Source organism: Pygocentrus nattereri, chromosome 18 (genome assembly GCF_015220715.1).
Source record: "Pygocentrus nattereri isolate fPygNat1 chromosome 18, fPygNat1.pri, whole genome shotgun sequence".
NCBI classification, from domain to species: Eukaryota; Metazoa; Chordata; class Actinopteri; order Characiformes; family Serrasalmidae; genus Pygocentrus; species Pygocentrus nattereri.
The window spans coordinates 40,122,100-40,142,273 of record NC_051228.1 but is presented as its reverse complement, the minus strand read 5'-3'; positions in this window follow the sequence as shown (position 1 = coordinate 40,142,273).

Here is a 20,174-nt window from a genome sequence, read left to right as displayed (position 1 = left end):
TATGGAAGAAAAACATGTACATTTTAAAATATATGTGATAAATGTTTAAATGTATTCAAATTTTTAATGCTTACATGTATGACGATATGTGCACATGTATTTCAATATATTGATATAAGCACATATGTTAATTAAGTTTATGTAATAGTATCAGTATATGCATATTTATACATGTGCCAAATGTATGCAAATATATTATGAACTTGACACATACTTTGAAAAATAAATATTGATTTTCTTTGCACATGGGCTGACAGAAATACTTCTTTTGGTGAACCAAAACTGTATGTATAACAACAGCTTTCCGTCAAGTTCAATCCATGATGTAAAATCTTCTCTTGTAATTTCTGACGAATACAGATGTGGTGTCAAATGTTTCGAATCTGTACTTTTTTGCTTTTTCACTGAGCTCAGAAATAATGACATAAATTACATAAATAGTTAACATCAAACTGCATTATACTTTTGTTATTGCTAGACTTCTACAGTCTAAATGTATGTGAACTTTACCGCAGTCCCATAAGTTACACAAGCCCATTGCTACGTGTCTTCAGAGGGACAGTTAGCAACTTGCAGCTGACACAACAACACAGGGTGAAACATGTAAACAAGGTCAGAATCACAGAAACAGAGTAACTAAGAATTAGGGAATTCTAGGACCATTATGATTACAGAATTAACCTGAGGCCGCTACGGGATTCCTAGCGTGTCCCTGAAGACTAAAACAATGCAACTGAATTTGTTGCTCAGGAAGCCGGTAGGGATCGGACATAAGGGATGTCATTATTTACACTGACAAAAGAACAGCAATGTTACCCACATATTAATGAGAGCTCAGGTCAACACAAACGCAGAAATCAGCACTTCCGTATAAAGCATGCATCTGTAGTGTTTGTGAGGAAAGAAACATGTGGAAATGTCATGGATGGATGAGCAAAAAGAGTTACATCACTTTAATTTTCTCACATCACAGCTCATCATTCACAGGTGACTCAGCTTAAGCCTAGTGGAACAGCTGCTGTCTATTCTGGTGGGTGAATTATACCATATTACTGATTACACTCCCACGTAAGCCCCCCCCCCCAAAAAAAAATGGCATTGAAAGCTTAGCTGGAGGCCAAATCAGCCCCCCAGAGTCCACGGGTGCACTTTCAGACCTGGAAGGGAAACTATGCTGTGAGCAACGGTTTCAGGGCCAAGTGGTATGTAGTCCCCAGCAGGCTCATAGAGGATCTGCCCATACACCAGCTTTGCCGAAGTGCGCTGCAGATCGTCCTTTGGGGCTTTCCTGAGCCCCAACAGTACACAAAGTAAACGAAGGTCATCGCACTCAAGGCAGCCTTCATGGAGCAGTGGAAACAGGCTATTGGCTTGTAGATGGTATTGTATCTGCAGGTTCTTAGCTATTTCTGACCAGAGTTCTGAGGTAAACTAAAGGCCACCATCTGAAGAAATATCAGGAGTGGGTGCAGCAGCATGCCTTTGACATGTCCCTGGTCCAATGTATTGAGTGTTTGGGGTCTTTGCCTTTCGGCGCTCCATATAGGGGGCACATGAGGTCAGCCACTCAAATGAATGAATCTGTGCTTGAAATTCACCATGCCAAAATCTCCTGGAGGCCTTTAGTGGTTTGAGCCTTAGGGATTTCCAAGGCACTAGTTACATTTGCTGGAAGAGGGACAATTGTCAAAAGGCCAAATTGGTTAACAATGAGGCCATGTGTCTTGGAGGTGCTGGCAACATCATCCAAACTGACAAAGATACAATCGAGGTCTTTTAGGATGGAGTCCATAAGAGCATATGGAAAAAATTCAAATGGGGACATCCTCTGGGCAGATAGACACCTGGCGTTATCCACAAACAAGGTCTAATCATAGTTCTAGGCACTTGGGCTGAAAAGTCTTGAATGTGAGGGACTAGGTAGCAGTCAGAAGTAGTGGTGTCATCAAGGTGGTGGTATTGGTCCCTGCATGGTTGGCAACTTCCAGCAGGCATGGCCGCTATGTGAGAAGCACAAGGACCACTAAACTCCATTATTGTGCCAAGTGCCTCCATATTTGCAAATTCAGCAGTGAGCAGAACTTTTTGCCATTTAGACAAAAGCAAGATAAAAATGCATCCCTGTGGTTTTATGACCCAGTGTTACAGGCATTTGCCGTGTGTTAGCTTTGGTGACCATTGGAGCTGCACAGCTCACCATGGCTGAGTGCAGCTTATCTGCCACTTTAGCCAAATCTCTGAAGTCTCTAAATAGCATATTGGCCAATGTAGCAAGAATTTGCTCAGGCATTTGCTGCAAAATAAGTCTCTGAAAATGAAGCAGGGCTGGTGGTTACCTAAGAGTATCTGTATACAATCCATTCACTCAGATGGCTTTGCATTACTGAGGCTGAGCAAAGAAAGAAGCAGTAAGATTCAGTAAGACTGAAACTCTCTAACAAAGACGTTTTCAGAGTGGTGTGTTTGTTGGGTGTGTTTTTGAGCTAACTCGTTGCCCTGCCTGCTGTCGAGTCCCTGAGTCAAGCAACGACTTAGTAGGACTTAGTAGGATCTGTGCTGATATCGTGCAGTGTGAACGGAGCCTCTGCCTGTGTGAACCACTCAGGACTCATTCAAGAGTGTTTGGGTCAGCAGTGTAGTGTATGTGAGGAAGGAAACACGTGGAAACACCATATTTGGATGAAAATCAGAACCATGTGACTGTAATTTTGTCTTCTCACATTACAACTCAACAAAGCAGCACTTGTTCATCACTTAAAGGAACAGCTGCTGTCAGTTCCCGGGGGTGAATTCCACATCATTCATGTTTTCCGTACACATCGGCTCCTCACACGCAAGATTTACCCCAAATGAGGACGACGAATTTAAATCAGATCGCTGAACTACACTTAATAAAGAAGGAAAACACCAGCAAAACTAAAATCTCAAACTGTCGAGCTAAACCACACGGCCACAGTGGTATGTATCCATTTATATCTTACTCCTTACCATCTATTTGCAGGATGACACACTTTTTCTTTAAATCATGTGGCTGACATTTATATTCAGTTTTGATATGGGCTTCTTCTACCATGTCAAAGCTTCAGGTCTCGTTTTTACAGATCTGACACGTCTTTTGAATATTTCAAATTCAAATTCAGCCGACTTTCAGTGCTGATGAAAAGGTTTTGGACCAATTATATTTTATTATTTCATATTATGTCTTACAAAATATATGATAACATTAATAGATTTCAAGGATAATGAATGCTAATGAATTTATGATGGACTACAAATTAATTTTAGTTTTGTCCTCTTGACTCGAACTTGACTATTAGAAGTTTTGGTCTTCACTCAATGTGTCCAGGTCTTGGTCTTGACTCAGTCTCAATGTGTCCATGTCTTGGTCTTGACTCAGACTCGATATGTCCAGATCTTGGCCTTGACTCAGACTCGATGTGTCCAGGTCTTGGTCTTGACTGAGACTCAATGTGTCCAGGTCTTGGTCTTGACTCAGACTCGATATGCCCAGGTCTTGGCCTTGACTCAGAATCGATGTGTCCAAGTCTTGGCCTTGACTCAGACTCAATGTGCCCGGGTCTTGGCCTTGACTCAGACTTGTTTCTACTGGTCTTGCTTCTAGCAGTCACTACTAAAAGTGGTGTTATAAGCATTTGACAGTGGGCAAGTGCTGAAAAGGCATCTGGCAATGTCATCATTCCTCAGGCATGACTGAGCTCAGAGTACATGGAATAGGCCTTACCTCCTTGTCATGGTGACGGCCTTCTTGGAATTGATGGCTGATGTGACGAACATCTTCACACAAATTAAAACATTTACCCAGATGAGGAATGAACTCCTACAGTGTGACTCAGAGATGAGTGCACAATTATTAAGTAAGCGTTCTGAGGCTGTAATGGACGAGTTAAGCACCACCTGGCCAGCTCATGTGCTCAGTGCCTGGCTTACTGTGAAAGCTGTTTTTTGAATATTCATCTTGCCATGGATTGTCACGGATCTGGTTCCAGACACAGTATCAGTTTAGATCTGTTGAATGACAATAAAGCCTCAAAGCACATGCACTCGTGCCTTACCAGTGCTGCAGTGAACGTTAATTGATGCTCTGTCCCTTCACATGACGCACTAGAGTAAAAGTAGAAATGTAGGTCTTAATGGTTGCCAGAGAAAATCCTGACTGAACATCCTTTTGTTGCCACACAATAACAGCCCATCTTTTCCTGTGGAAACAGAATCATGAAGTCAGCATTTTCACACATTTGTAACTGTCAGCAAATGAGTCCATAGTAACAGCACCTTCTGAAGACTAACAGCCTTCATATTCTCATATATGAGCCACATTACATAAGAGCACATTAAAATTGTGATGTGAAAAATGGTAACTTGATCAAAAAGTATATGATTTCATTTGAAAACTTTTTCCCAGCACAACTGCACTTCCATAAAGAGACACTTTGCCCGGTGTGTTCGTTGCTGCCTCAGCAGAACTCAATATTCAAAGTATTTGCTGTATCCATGCCCAATTTCCCATTTTAGAAAATAGCAGATGAAATTACATCACCTTTCTAATGTACAGTAAATGTGACTCCTTTTCCTCCCTTCTCTCTCTGTCTCTCTCTCTCTCTCTGTCTCTCTGTCTCTCTCTCTCTCTCTCTCTGTCTCTCTCTCTCTCTCTGTCTCTCTGTCTCTCTCTCTCTCTCTCTCTCCCTGTCTCTCTCTCTCTCTCTGTCTCTCTCTCCCTCTCTCTCTCTCTGTCTCTCTCTCTCTCTCTCTCTGTCTCTCTCTCCCTCTCTCTCTCTCTGTCTCTCTCTCTCTCTCTGTCTCTCTCTCTCTGTCTCTCTCTCCCTCTCTCTCTCTCTGTCTCTCTCTCTCTGTCTCTCTCTCTGTCTCTCTCTCTCTCTCTCTCTCTGTCTCTCTCTCTCTCTCCCTCTCTCTCTCTCTGTCTCTCTCTCTCTCTCCCTCTCTCTCTCTCTGTATCTCTCTCTCTCTCTCTCTCTCTCTCTCTCTCTCTCTCTCTCTCTCTCTCTCTCCCTCTCTCTCTCTCTCTGTCTCTCTCTCTCTCTGTCTCTGTCTCTCTCTCTCTCTCTCTCTCTCTCTGTCTCTCTCTCTCTCTCTCCCTCTCTCTCTCTCTGTATCTCTCTCTCTCTCTCTCTCTCTCTCTCTGTCTCTCTCTCTCCCTCTCTCTCTCTCTCTCTCTGTCTCTCTCTCTCTCTCTCTCTCCCTCTCTCTCTCTCTCTGTCTCTCTCTCTCTCTCTCTCTCTCCCTCTCTCTCTCTCTGTCTCTCTCTCTCTCCCTCTCTCTCTCTCTCTCCCTCTCTCTCTCCCTGTCTCTCTCTCTCTCTCTCTCTCTCTCTCTGTCTCTGTCTCTGTCTCTCTCTCTCTCTCTCTCTCTCTCTCTCTCTCTCCCTGTCTCTCTCTCTCTCTCTGTCTCTCTCTCTCTCTCTCTCTGTCTCTCTCTCTCTCTCTCTCTCTCTCTCTCTCTCTCTGTCTCTCTCTCTGTCTCTCTCTCTCTCTCTCTCTCTCCCTGTCTCTCTCTCTCTCTCTGTCTCTCTCTCTCTCTCTCTCTGTCTCTCTCTCTCTCTCTCTCTCTCTCTCTCTCTCTGTCTCTCTCTCTCTCTCTCTCTCTCGCCCTGGGAGGATGGTTAAAATAGCTCGTGTCACAGATGGACAGAGGAAAGAAGAACTCTACATCATCTGTGGACAAATGGCTTATACTGCACTGAAAGATCAGCGAGAGAGAGATTTAAACATTGAACTTTGCGATAAGCCTGTTTATTTCCACTTTAAGAAAAATATATTCACTGTAAGAAATGAAATGTTTAGTCTTCTTGAGATATGAAGGCAGCTGTTTTCATGGATGAAGATCATTCTTCTAAAACTCAGAACTCAGATAACCAATTAGGGCCATCATTATCAAAGACTTAAAATGTGTTAATGGTTTGTAATGTATATATTTAATTGAAAATAGCACAAAGGCAAAAAATTATATGTTGTTTTTTTAATATCTGCCCATTTTGAATTTGATGCCAGTAAAATGTTCCAAAAAAGTTGGGACAGGGCAAACAAAGGGTGGTAATTTGAGTAACGCTAAAACAACTCCTGGTAGAGCATCTTACAAACAATCAGGCAGCAGGTCAGTTACATGATTGGGTATAAAGAGCATCTCAGAGAGGCGGAGTCTTTCAGAAGTAAAGAGGAGGAGGGGTCACCACTCTGTGAAAGACTGGACCATCAAATAGAGCAACAACTCAAGAAGAACGTTCCTCAACATAAACCAGCAAAGAGCTTCTGCTTTTCATCGTCTACGGTGCAGAACATCATTAAAGACTCAGAGAATCTGGAGAAGTCTCTGTCTGTGAGGGACGAGGCTGAACACCAGTATCTGCTGGCCGTGATCTTTGGGCCCTCAGGCAGCACTGCATTAAAAACAGACATGATTCTGTAGTGGAAATCACTGCATGGGCTCAGAAACACTTCAGAAAACCACTGTCTGAACACAGCTCATCACTGCATCCACAAATACAAAACTCTACCATGCATGGGTGACCTGCTCATCTGTGAAGGCGCCATTAAAGCTGAATGATATAAACATGTTTTATCAACATCTGCTGCCGTCCAGACGACGTCTTTTTCAGGGAAGGCCTTGATTATTTCAGCAAGACGATGTAAAACCACATTCTGCATGTATTACAGCAGCACTGCTCCGTATTAAAAGAGTCCGGGCGCTAAACTGACCTGCCTGCAGTCCAGACCGGTCACCACTGAGAACGGTCTAGACCCGGCCTTGACTCTACCCAGTCTCGACCTGGTCTCTACTCTGGGCTTTTATTTTATTCCTCGTGTTATGAAAAGGTATTAATGTTTCTTTACCCTGGGTAATAAAACTCTTTAAACCACTGTTGTAACTTTACGGGAACATTTACATTGTTTGTACCTTGATGAGCAAAAAATTAGAGTGACGGTTACTGACCAAGCCAATATTGTTCACTGAGGTGATGACAGGAGCCAGATGTTCAAAGCATTTAAAGGGGAATTCCAGCAATCTTTCAAAATGTACACATAATTACACAAAGTAAATAAAGCAATTTAGAGAGGTCGCATGTGAATTGTGCCATTTTATAAAACGTACAGAATCAGAAATGTTTACAGTGGTGTTGACAGGAAACAGATGTCCTCCTCGTTATTACATGACATGGTTATGAATACGTTGTGATGCCCAAGACATCGTTTAATTGTCACGGTTTCCCCTTGTTCCTGTGTCTGTTTCTTGCCCCGTGTTGTAGCCATGTGCTTTCTGCCATGTGCTGGTGCTTTTGTTTTGGTTCTTGTGCTCCGCCCTTTCCTCCTCCTTCCCTGTTAGTATCCTCACCTGTCTGTAGTGTTTGTCTCCTCCCACTCCCAGGTGTTCCCCATTTGTTGTAGCCTTTATGAAGCCCTTTATCTCAGTCAGTGTGGGTCTGGTCTGCTCGTCACTTTGTCTGATGTAGTGTTTCTGTCCTGGCCTCGTGTTTTGTTTGTGCTTCTTTGTTTTAACCCGTTTGTTTTTGTTATTAAAGTCTGCTCGCACTGAGATCCAGCCGCCCTGCTCATTCCTTACTTGACATTTATTTTATTTATTTATTTATTTACATTGTTTAAGGTTTTGGCCTAAAATGTGTTTTTAAAACCCATTCAGAGTGAAGAGGTACATGCAGGGTGCTGTAAGGCAAAATAGTGTCCAAAGCAAATTTGTTCAGATTTATCACGATCATCATTACATAGAAACCCTAGAAAGACACATGTAGGTTCTGTGGTGGTTTTGGGTAGTAAATAAAACAGCCATGTGGTGAAGAAATTTCTATAATGCACCATTTCACATCCAACCAATCTCAGTGACTTCGTCCATTGACTTCTGAATTATGAATTTTAATATATTTCAAAAATTGTAGAGACTGCGATGCCCTGGTTCCTATCACCACCATATAGAGTCAGTATGTTTCTCTATAATGCCACATCACGTCTAACCACTCTGACCTTCTGCACATCTCAACATTTATTTATTTATTTATTTAGTGTTGGTACTTTCTCTACCGCGGTCAAAACTGCAGTGCTGTTTGATTGCTGTGCTGCACTGGACCAGGACGTCTTTTCGTCTTTTCCCATCCAAATCCTAATTATGTCTTTCACATATTAGCAACTTCTACCAGGCCTGCAAATGACAATGAAAAGCCATTAAAGCAGAAACCTCCTCTCAATCTTACACCTTCTCTCACCCCCCGCCAACCCCACTGCACCCCACCCTTCCCCACCGACTCAGGAAAAAACAGAACCTTCATTAAAGTTTCACGGCTCTTAGACCTTCAATTAGCAAGTTTGCTTCATACATTACAATCAGGACTTTAACGAGGAGAGTAATGACAGCTATATTACATACAGAGATCCAGGCAGCTCCCTCAGCCACTCTGTGTCACAATGATGAGAAAAATAGGGTATGAAACAAGGTGAACCGACATAATGATGAAGAACGTTTGAGATAGCTAAAGGGGAATTCCACCAAGTTCTCAAAATTTTCTGCCTACTTCAACGTCTGAGATATAAACAAAGTTATTCTGAGTGATTTGATGTGACGGCTCTCTTTAAAAAGACATACTGACTTACCGACATTGCAGAGAGACTTACTGAAATATCCTGATAGCAGGATACCAGAACCAGGGGTGGCGGTGTGTGTACAGTGATGGCGGCGTGTACAATGCAATTTTATTTACTATCCAAACTAGCCAGTGAACCCACACGACTTCACAGGAGATTTTGCTGTGTTAATAGTAAAATTGTGAGAAAATAGAGGTTGAATGCACCAAAAGAAATCTTCAACCCTAAAGCAATGCATTCATTATCACACCTTTAAACAGGCTTTGGATGTCTGGCTCTTATCACTACCAGTGTGAACAATGGTGACTCTGTCAGTTTCTGGAACATTTCACTTCAAACTACCCGGAATGAGTTTGTTTATATCTTAGCAGTTCCGCCACAGGACCCCCTAATAACTTCAGGGTGTTCATGACTTCATTACTGTGCCACAATGTCAAATCAAATCAAATCGAATTTATTCGTAGCACTTTTTACAACGGATGTGGTCACAAAGCAGCTTCACAGAATTCCAGTAAAGACAAAGTTTTAACAAGAATGTAAAACCCCCTGCCGGGCAAGCCAGGGGCACCAGCGGCAAGGAGAACCTCCCTCAGAGCTGAGGAAGAAACCTTGGGAGGAACCAGGCTCACCAGGGGGGACCCGTCCTCCTCTGGTCAGACTACCTACAGAGTTATTATACTACTAATATTAATAGCAGTAGTATTAGTAGTAGGAATAGCTGGGAGTCCATGAGAACATCAGTGCAGGGTGGGCAGCTAGTCCAAGGTAGGTGGTGGTAGCTGGGCATGGGCAGCTGGTCTGAAGTGGGCAGCAGGAGGGCTCGACAGTCAGTCGTCCTTCAGTGTCCGGTGTCAATGTTGCCTGAATCTGGGGTCTGTCCAACAAAGCAGGTCCAACTTGGACCGTACATTTCGTGTTCGATTAGTGTTCATTTAAATTCCTCACAGAGAGACTTCAGGGCTTCAGTCGGCGTTTAAAGATGAATGAATAATAATATCTAACCAAAAAATTCTGATTACAATTTTGGTGGATGTCTTCCGTCTCATTAGCACACATTCATCATCCACATTCTCATGGGGTTTGTGGTGTAGATTCCCACCAATATGTGTACATACAATAAATGTCTAATGATTCAGATCTCATCGTCCAGCTGTGGTCAGGTAATCTTGTTTCCCTTCACTGCATTTGATTTCTCAACTGGACCGTTAATCTTTTGCTCCTTGATGGTCAGTTGATGCATTATGGATCATGTTGCTGGCCACAGCACTCAGAAATACCAGGCAGTCTCCGGAACCCACCGCATAAACGTCTGCCTATGTTTCAAATGACTCAGTTGACGCACTTCTGGATATAGAATACGTGGCAGAAACGTTTTAGTCATGGTTTATTATTGCATTATGTATAGTGCGTCATTCGATTACACCCAGATCAGTGGCACTCAGCACAACAAGAGCTTCGCTCAGTCTGGCCCTCTGTACACAAGAGAAAAGGACGGACTACACTGGTGAATACTGACCACTGTCCACCCTTTGGGGAAGTCACAGGTGAAACAGGTACAGGTCTAGAATGTGACTGGCTGGGCCACTTTTGAAACCACAGTAAAAATCTTCATGAACATAAATGCACACCAATAAAAAAAAAAGCCTAAAAACTAAAACAGTGTGCTGAAAGACAGATGCATGTTTGTTACATATTTTATGCATTATTATTATTATTATTATTATTATTATTATTATTATTATTATTATTATCATTATTATTATTACTACTATGGCCAGGAATCTATAAAAATGGCATAAGAGCATCCCTAAACCTTAAAATGTATTAAGAATGTTAAGATTTATGAATATGCATGTAATTTATGAATATGCATAAGCCCGCTTGCCTCACATGTTCCAAACCCCTTTTCCTTCACCTTTTTACCACTGGCTAAAGCTGAATACAGTCTACTGTCTTCAAAGGTTCCATCACTGACGCTACAGTTGAAGCTAATGTTAGCCTCCGGCGCTAGCAAGCACAGTGGCGTGTGAAGCTATAGCGTGCTAAGCTACTGCTAGCAGCTATAGGACAGTTGACTGGATTGGTGTGACTTCATTATAAACATATTATATATATATATATATATATATATATATATATATATATATATATATATATATAAAATAAATATATATATATTATTCTAGCAAAAGTGTTAAAACACACCAAATATATCAAACAGTCAGTCAGCTGGTTTATCTCATGTGCTCTATAACATCTCAGGCCTCCCATTAGTATAACACACACACACACACATCCTCTAAGCCGCTTCTCCTTCTTGGTCGGGGGGGGTGGGTGCTGGAGTCTATCCCAGCGGTCACTGGGCGAAGGGCAGGACACACCCTGGACAGGTCCCATTAGTGTATTTTATAGTATATTTTATTGGGAAGTTTATGATGAGAATCACTAAACAGGCTTTATTACATTTGATACAAACATCAAACTATTTAATGAAATTAAGCCGTCCAGAAGGTGTTAACTGCTCCAAAAACATGATTTAGAGTGCAGAGGGTTTTAAAAATCAAAGCAAAGAATTAAGTTTTTCATAATAAATTCTATTATTTGTTGAACATTTATCTTGTATTTTGTCAACCCCCCTGAAATGTGTCAAACAGCACCCATTAACCACGGTAAAACGACTGTGACGCGTGTCATTTAACGGCTTATTGCCATGCTTTAAATGAAAAAGTGCTTCCATTAAAAATATAAAAGGTTTCACTGAGCTACACTGTGGGCATCTGCACTGCCGGGAAACCCACTGCAGCCCTTTCTCCATCTCTCTGACCTTGAGGCTGTAGGCTGCCGGGTGTGATTGACGGCTGAGGGCTGTGCTTGTTGAGTCGAGAGAGTAGCTCACTCATCTCTCTCTGGCAGCTCAGACGACTCTGGCATCAGCAAAAAATACTCACCTCACGCCAATTCTGACAACTCTTCCATCCCTCCTGTTCAGCCGTCAGCTGAACCGAGACGTGCATTAGCAGCTCCAGAGGAGCTCCGGACCGCTCCAGGCGCTCTACAACCAGCTTACACACACACACACACACACACACACACACACACGGTGCAAACAGGCTCGGTTACCTGATGGAATTACTTGGTGGAAATCAGCTGTGGAAAATTGTCCGGGCGACTCTTTTGCCCTTGAGGGGCAAACACACACACACACACACACACACAGTGATGTGCTAATGGCCAGTGAGAGGAGCCCAGGTGGCAGACCTTTCAAGGACCGAGCAGAGGGTTAGTTTTCTGTATATATTCTGCAGATGCGCCTGCAGAGCGAGAGCCTGAAGAGAAAAGAAGTCGCTAGTTTATTTCGCTTCTTCACGCTCGTCCTACTCAAAAGTAAATCAGAAGAGAAGGCAGTGCATCTGAACCAACTCCAGAAAGTTGGTTAAGAATGGTCGAGAGATGAAATGCCTTACTGATGATGTGGATCTATAGACGCCCACACAAAGCGAGCTCATCCCCTAAAATTACAGGGATTTTTAAATTACAATTCTAAAGTGTTCACATGAGACAGTCACACAGGCCATATGTTGTTGTTTTCAGGAGACCCTGGGCTGCTCAGATATGACTTTTAAATGCTACAGAAACGTGACATCATTTTTGATCAAAAATGTACCCAGCGCTTGATACATGTTGTGTTTTTTAATTACAGAGATCCTGAGACTAAAGCGCAGTCGTAGCTTTCTTTTCAGAAACGGTCAGTCTGGAGCGTCTCTGAGCCGACAGTGCAGTAATTCTGATGGGGATTCATTCTGTAACAGTAGCGAGTGGGTTTGGGTGATGTTGGAGCTGATCTCTGGCTGATGGACGGTCACAGGTGGATGAAATCCCTCTGATCCAGCTTGGACAGACTGTTTTAGATATATATTTGACAGTTTTGGGTAATCATAGTCATTAGTTAGTCTCTACTTAAACAGTGCATTAACTCAGTGAGTCTCCTGTTCAGGGGCTCCTTGGACATTTTGTATGGTCACTTCTTCAGCATTCAGTATTAATGTTAGCAGAATCTTTTAATGTAAACATCTGACTGAATGCTGCGTTCTCATGTTGGCTAAATAGTTACATGGCTGAGGATTCCTTCTTGCTTATAATATAACCGGGTTGGGTCGGGATGCTGTAGAGTGGGATGCTGATCAGAAACACACACACACACACACACACACACACACACACACACACCTTCTAAGCCGCTTCTCCCTCTGGGTCGCGGGGGGGTGCTGGAGCCTATCCCAACAGTCATTGAGCGAAAGGCAGGATACACCCTGGACAGGTCGCCAGTCCATCACAGGGCAGACAGACAGACACATTCACACCTATGGGCAGTTTAGCATCCAAACGACCTGACTTTGACCTGACGGCATGTCTTTGGACTGTAGGAAGAAGGAAGGAAACCCACGCAGACACAGGGAGAAACTCCACACAGAGAGGACGCTGGTCGCAGAGCCAGGGACTCGAACCCAGGCCCTCCTTGCTGTGACAGCGCTACCCACCACGCCACTGTGTCACCCTGATCAGAAACAGGCCCACCTTAATTCTTTAAGGGTTCACAAATGTGTTCAAATTTATTGTAAAATATATTGCAATTTTGAGAAATGAAATTTGGTCCCTTCACGCTGGCCTACTAAACACAGCACAGGACTCGGCCATAAACATGGACATTATATCTCCCCTTGCTTCCCTCGAATCACAGCTCTGACCTCTGTTCTATAAGCGAACGCCACATGTCAGGACGCAGGACACAGTTGAAGGCAGTGCATCCGTGTTGCGCTGTAATCCATGCGGACAGCGCCTGCGGATATGAAATCTGCTGGGCATCGCGGTCACTATGGGAATACCCTCACTGACGAAAGAAACTGGGGAACCCATGCATGTGGGAGACTGAGCCGCACGCCTAGGACTACACTTCTGTCGCTACACTGAAAGTCTCTCACTATAACAACGTTTCCAGTGAATTAAATATGAATTATTAAATCAGCATCAGCATCAGAAAGTGTGTAAAAGATGCAGTATGAATTCTGAATTATAGCACATACAAAATCCCATACAGTGAGGAGAGATTCGGTAATTCCTCTATTTATGGTCTTCGTTTTGAGCCTTGAAGGTGAGCGTGAGGTCACGAGCACCGAGCATGTCCTCCTGAGCTCCATAATCACATTAGCTGCTGACTGTTACAAAGATGTACGGTTTCAGGAGCCTTGACCAGAGGCTCAGACCAAGCACTGGAAAAACCAACAACACAGATAAACACCATAAATATCCACTCATTCACAGCAGGTCAGTGGAGCGGAGGACAGTAGGGCTGCTGTCCCCTGATCCCCGAACAAACAAGCCAGTCATCTACCTGTGCCAGTAATTTCTCCTTCACCATCGGACAGGTTTAGAGGAGAGGTGAGCAAAAGTTATGTGATTTTTATGGTTCCATGAAAATGAATAAATAAAAAAAAAAAAAAAAAAATCACAATACTGTGTTTGTGAAACAGCTCATCAGCACCAGGAATGAAGTGCTGGCCTTTACTAAAGCTAAGACAACAGCATAGATCTGAGAGTAAGCGTGCACCTTTATTTTAGACTTTGTGAGTTCAGACTGTGCTTTCAGCATGGTGGTGGTAGTATGAGGGAAGTGCCTTCAATGTGGTGGTGGTAGTATGAAGGAAGGCTGATTTGAGGGAGGTGGAGAACTCTGAGAATCTGAGCGGCTTCTGCCTGTAGCTAGAAGGCCGGACCCCCTCATAGCTGTAGCAGGACTGATGTAGGACTGAGGAACAGGGAGATGGGGTGCCTGTGGGGACGGCGAACGCTTCGTCAGAGGAGCGGAAGGGGAGGATGCGAATTCATAGGGCGTTAGATTGGAAGAAGGATGCTCCTCCCCCCAAACTTCAGTTATAACTACAGGCCTGCTATAAACCGTAGAGCTGTGCTGTGGGTCACTGAATACACTCTGCGGTCAGACACACCAACCATATATGCCAATGATATTCGTCTGCGGCAGTCTGAAGTAACTAAGGCTAATATTAAAGAGGTGGTTAAACAGGCCCAGACGCTGTCCGAGGAGGTAATCTGTTCTGGCCCCATCCCAATGAGGCGTGGCGATGAAGCTTACAGCAGGCTTTCTTCGCTGAACCGCTGGATGTCCAAGTGGTGTACGGACAATCATGTGGGCTTTATAGACAACTGGCTAATGTTTGAGGGCAAGCCTGGTCTTTTAGGTAGGGATGGTGTCCACCCCACGCGGGATGGTGCTGCCTTACTTTCGTGCAGCATAGCACATAGTCTCTTAGTTAGTCAGCAGAGTAGCAGTAGCCTTAGAAGCTGCTGACAAACCGGAGCCGGGACCAGGCCGCAGACAGAGAGGCTTAACCGACCGTCTGTGAGCTGCAAAGAGACGTTACCTAGATACCAATGTATTCAGACTGTGTCTGTCCCCCGAGTCAAACATAAATGTCAAAAAACTCAAACAGTAAATCTAAATAACCTAACGTATATTAAACAATCATATCCAGACTGTAGCACTAGCACTTCAAAACTAAAGATTGGTTTACTTAACATAAGATCTCTAAATTCAAAAGCAGTAATAGTGAATGAAATCATAACTGATCAGAAATTTGATGTGTTGTGCCTCACTGAAACCTGGATTAGACCCGATGAATATTTAGCATTAAACGAAGCCACCCCTGCAGGCTATAATTATATACACAACCCCAGATCGTCCGGTAGAGGAGGCGGGGTCTGCATAATTTTTAGAAATTCCCTAGCTGTCAATCAGAAACACTATGATAATTTCACTTCTTTTGAGCTTCTTTACATCAATATAATTAATCCAATTACAAAACAGAATGCATTTTCTTTAATTAATATTTACAGACCACCAGGACCCTATGTAGAATTTTTAAAAGAATTTAGTGATTTCGCTGCAGATTTAGCAGTTTGTAGTGATAAAGTAATTATAGTAGGAGACTTCAACATTCATTTTGAAAAAGTTGATGACTCATTAAAAAAGGCTTTTGCATCAATTCTAGACTCAGTTGGTATTGCTCAAAATGTAACAGGACCTACGCATTACTGTAATCATACTCTGGATCTGGTTTTGACCCTGGGTGTTAGCATAGATAACCTAGATATTCTTTCTCAAACCTCAGTAATCTCAGATCATTACCTTATTTCTTTTAAACTTCATCTTAGTCATAATATACGTACATCCCCCAGCTACTCTATGAAACGTTCAATAACGCCCTTTACCGCTCAACAATTTACTGATAACCTTCCTGATTTATCAACCATAGTGTTCTCTCCAGGTAACCCAGCAGAACTAGACAAACTAACTGATTGTCTAGAAAATACCTTCCGGTCTACTTTAGATGGTGTAGCACCACTTAAACACAAAAAAGAGAGACAGAAAAAACTTGCGCTGTGGTATAACGACCAAACTCGTACTTTAAAGCAATTAGTACGAAATTTTGAGCGAAAATGGCGATCAACCAAACTGGAAGTATTCCACTCTGCTTGGAAAGACAGTATTGTTGAATATAGAAGAGAAATTAATAAAGCCCGCTCAGAGTATCTGGCCTCTCAGATCGAGATTAATAAAAACAACCCTAGAGTTCTCTTTAGTGTTATTTCTAAACTGACTAAAAATCAGGCAGGTACTGATCCTCAGATTCCAGCAATCCACACTAGCAATGCTTTTATGGACTATTTTGATAATAAAATCGAAAATATTCGGGACAAAATTCAACAGATAAATAGCACAGCTTGTCTGTCATCTGGTGTGGCTGATATAGAACAAAATCCAGCTACCGAAGTCAGGTTGGAAGTTTTTAACCCACTACATCATTTAGAACTGGAGAAAATTATCTCCTCATCAAACTGCACAACCTGTACACTTGATGCAGTTCCCACAAAACTATTAAAACAGGTATTACCAGACATAATTAAACCACTATTAACAATAGTAAACTCATCATTAAACCTGGGGTATGTTCCCAAAGCCTTTAAACTAGCAGTAATTAAACCTTTGATCAAGAAACCAAATCTTGATCCTAGTGTACTATCTAACTATAGACCTATTTCAAATTTACCATTTATTTCTAAGATTTTAGAAAAGGCCGTGGCCCAACAACTTGGCTCTTATCTGCAAAGAAACCAGATCTATGAAAAATTCCAATCTGGATTTAGGCCTCATCATAGCACTGAGACAGCTCTAGTTAAGATAACAAATGATCTGCTTCTTGCCGCTGACCAAGGCTGCGTTTCTTTACTGGTACTTCTTGATCTGAGCGCAGCTTTTGATACAATAGATCATAATATCCTCCTAGAAAGATTAGAGAAAATGGTCGGTATAACTGGAACTGCCTTATCATGGTTCAAATCATACTTGACCGATCGTTTTCAGTTTGTGAGGGTAAATAATATACCCTCCAATTATACAAAGGTTAGATATGGAGTTCCACAAGGCTCTATCTTAGGACCGTTATTATTTACGTTATACATGCTCCCCCTGGGCAAAGTTATTAGAAAACATAATGTTAATTTTCATTGTTATGCAGACGACACGCAGCTCTTCATATCAGCCAAACCTGATGACAAACAGAGAATAAAGAAAATGGAGGATTGCGTAAAAGATGTGAAATCATGGATGTCACACAACTTTCTTCTATTAAATAGTGATAAAACAGAAGTTCTTCTATTAGGCCCTAAAGCTGCTAGAAATAAATTATCACACCTAATGTTGAATCTGGCCGACTTCTCAGTCACACCTGGTTCAACAGCTAAAAATCTTGGCGTTATCATAGATTCAGATCTAGCATTTGATAAACACATATCTAATGTTACTAAAACAGCTTTTCTACATCTCCGTAACATCGCCAAGCTAAGAAATGCTTTATCCTTACATGACGCAGAAAAATTAGTACATGCCTTCATTACGTCAAGGCTAGACTACTGTAATGCGCTACTGTCAGGATGTTCTAGCAGTAACTTAAATAAACTTCAGCTAGTTCAAAATGCTGCAGCCAGGGTCCTTACTAAAACTAGAAAATTTGACCATATTAGTCCAGTCCTATCAGCTCTTCACTGGCTTCCAGTCAAATTCCGCATAGACTATAAAATTCTCCTGTTAACGTATAAAGCCCTACATGGGCTCGCTCCTGAGTATCTGAGAGACCTTATCTCCTATTATGAACCACCACGATTACTTAGATCACAGGGTGCTGGCTTCCTAGTAGTTCCCAAAATTCAGAGAAGCTCTGCAGGAGGAAGAGCTTTCTCTTATAAAGCGCCCCAACTCTGGAATAATCTCCCCGATAATGTTCGGGACTCAGACACAGTCTCAATCTTTAAGTCTAGACTAAAAACTTACTTGTTTAGTTTAGCTTTTGGTAGTTAATGTTAATTCCCTTTAGATAAGGCTGCAGATCCAGGGGTTCATGGACATAGTGAATTGTGGGTAAACGGAGATGCTGGTGCTGCTGTCACTCACTACATGCAGTCACTCAGGTTTGTGGACGGTGGAGTGGGTGAATGCCAGTGTCTCAGGGAGCCTCCGTGTCTATGTTACCTTCTGGCTCTCTCCCTTTAGTTAGGCTGTCATATTCAGACCTGCCGGAGTCATTAGTCACACTCTGATAATCTTTTACATTTTCTGTTCTTCATAAATCTAGTCTAAACTAATTCCTAAATCTTTCCTTCCTCCGAGTTACTGACTGTCCACCGGTCCGGCCCAATACTGATGGATGTCCCACCCTCAAGTCCCCCTGTCCCCCTGATTGACCAGACTGATGGAAGCTTCTGGAACGCAGCTTCTCCACTACAGATCACATCCAAATCTATATGAACTCTAATTGTTTCCACTGTTGATTATACACACCTGAATATATTAGAACTGCGTGGATGTAAAATTGACTTTTCAATGTTTAACTTATAAGTTGTCTGACCAGTGGTAGGATGGTCCCCCCTTTAGATGTGAGTCTTGGTCCTCCCGAGGTTTCTTCCTCCTCCAGCTCTGAGGGAGTTTTTCCTTGCCTCAGCGCTCACGGGGGTTCTGTATATTCTGTATATTCTGTATATTATGTTCAGTGTTTTGTCTGATTCTCTGTGCTGTGATTCCCATTTTTGTAAAGCTGCTTTGTGACAACATCAGTTGTAAAAAGCGCTATATAAATAAATTTGATTTGATTTGATTTGATATACATTTCTGCTTGTAAGGTTACATACCCCTGGCTTAATTTACTATTTTAGAAAATGTGAATAATCATACTAAACACTTTGATAGTAGTGCTCTGATGAAGCCATTACCACAGAAATAATGAAATAACTAAAATTACACAGGCACACATTTACGTACCCCTTGAGCATCAATGACAGCTGGAACCCTTTTGTGAGAAAACTGCCAGAACAACCAAAACGTCCCCTTACAGTACAGCAGACGGCGTTTAGGGACACCTCAACCTTTAAATGGTGTGAAATAAAGTATTCTGGAGTGTTGAGACAAAAACTACATGATCACATCCATAGATGCCATGTTTGAAAAGGAGTCAGCAAGACCCATAAAGAGGAGCACATTCCTACTGTGAAGCCTGGTGATGAACGCTGTGCTGTTTTGGCGGTGGTTCATAAAACTATCAGAAAATCCTGGAGGAAAACACACATCAGTGCGGAAGCCGTGCATGAGGCAGGTTTGAACTTTCCACTACGGCCACGTTGAGCCTTCAGTGGCTGCAAGGCAATAAAGTGAATGGTCTGGTGGCCCTCGTGGTCCCTTGACCTCAACCACAGTAAGTCACTTTAAGGACAAGTACATGCAAGGCTACCAAAGAATTCACAGGACCTCATGGCTTCTTGTCAAAAGAAGGGGGCACCTAAATAAAATAAAGGCATTTGACTGTGTAATTTCAGTTATTAATAGCATAATATGTGCAACTTTCTGTAATGATAAATAGCTCAATCTGTCGCATTGTTACTACAATATGTGTTATCACTGTTTTAAATGTAAATATCTTACAAATTCATGGGGTTTGTTCATCAGAGCCTCTACTTTTGCTCCTGTACCTAATAAAACTGCCACTGAATGTTATCAGGTGGACCTCATAAACAGAAATCAATATATATGTATGTATATACGCCTTCACATAAAAACTGATGATCCAGAGTCTGTGAGTGGTTTTTAAACTCCCACTCCCGCTCTGGGGCCAGCTGGCAGAAGTTTAATGCTTTCTATATGTTCTAATGCACCAGATGCAGGGCAGGGAGTCTCCAGCAGTGAGGCTAAGCAGCTCTACCATCATTAGTGTTCAGTATGAAAAACAGTAAAGGGAGAGCAGCGCGTGCCACAGGAAGTCCAATTATTCTGCTATGAATGCATAACACATCCATTCCGGATAATAGGATTCTTCAACTGGACGCACTTTTCTGCTCTATTTCCATTTAGGCTGTGGCATGAAGCAATACTATTATATCAGATAAAAGCCTGAAATACCCATTCAGTGCCTGAGTGCTGCTTTCTCAAGG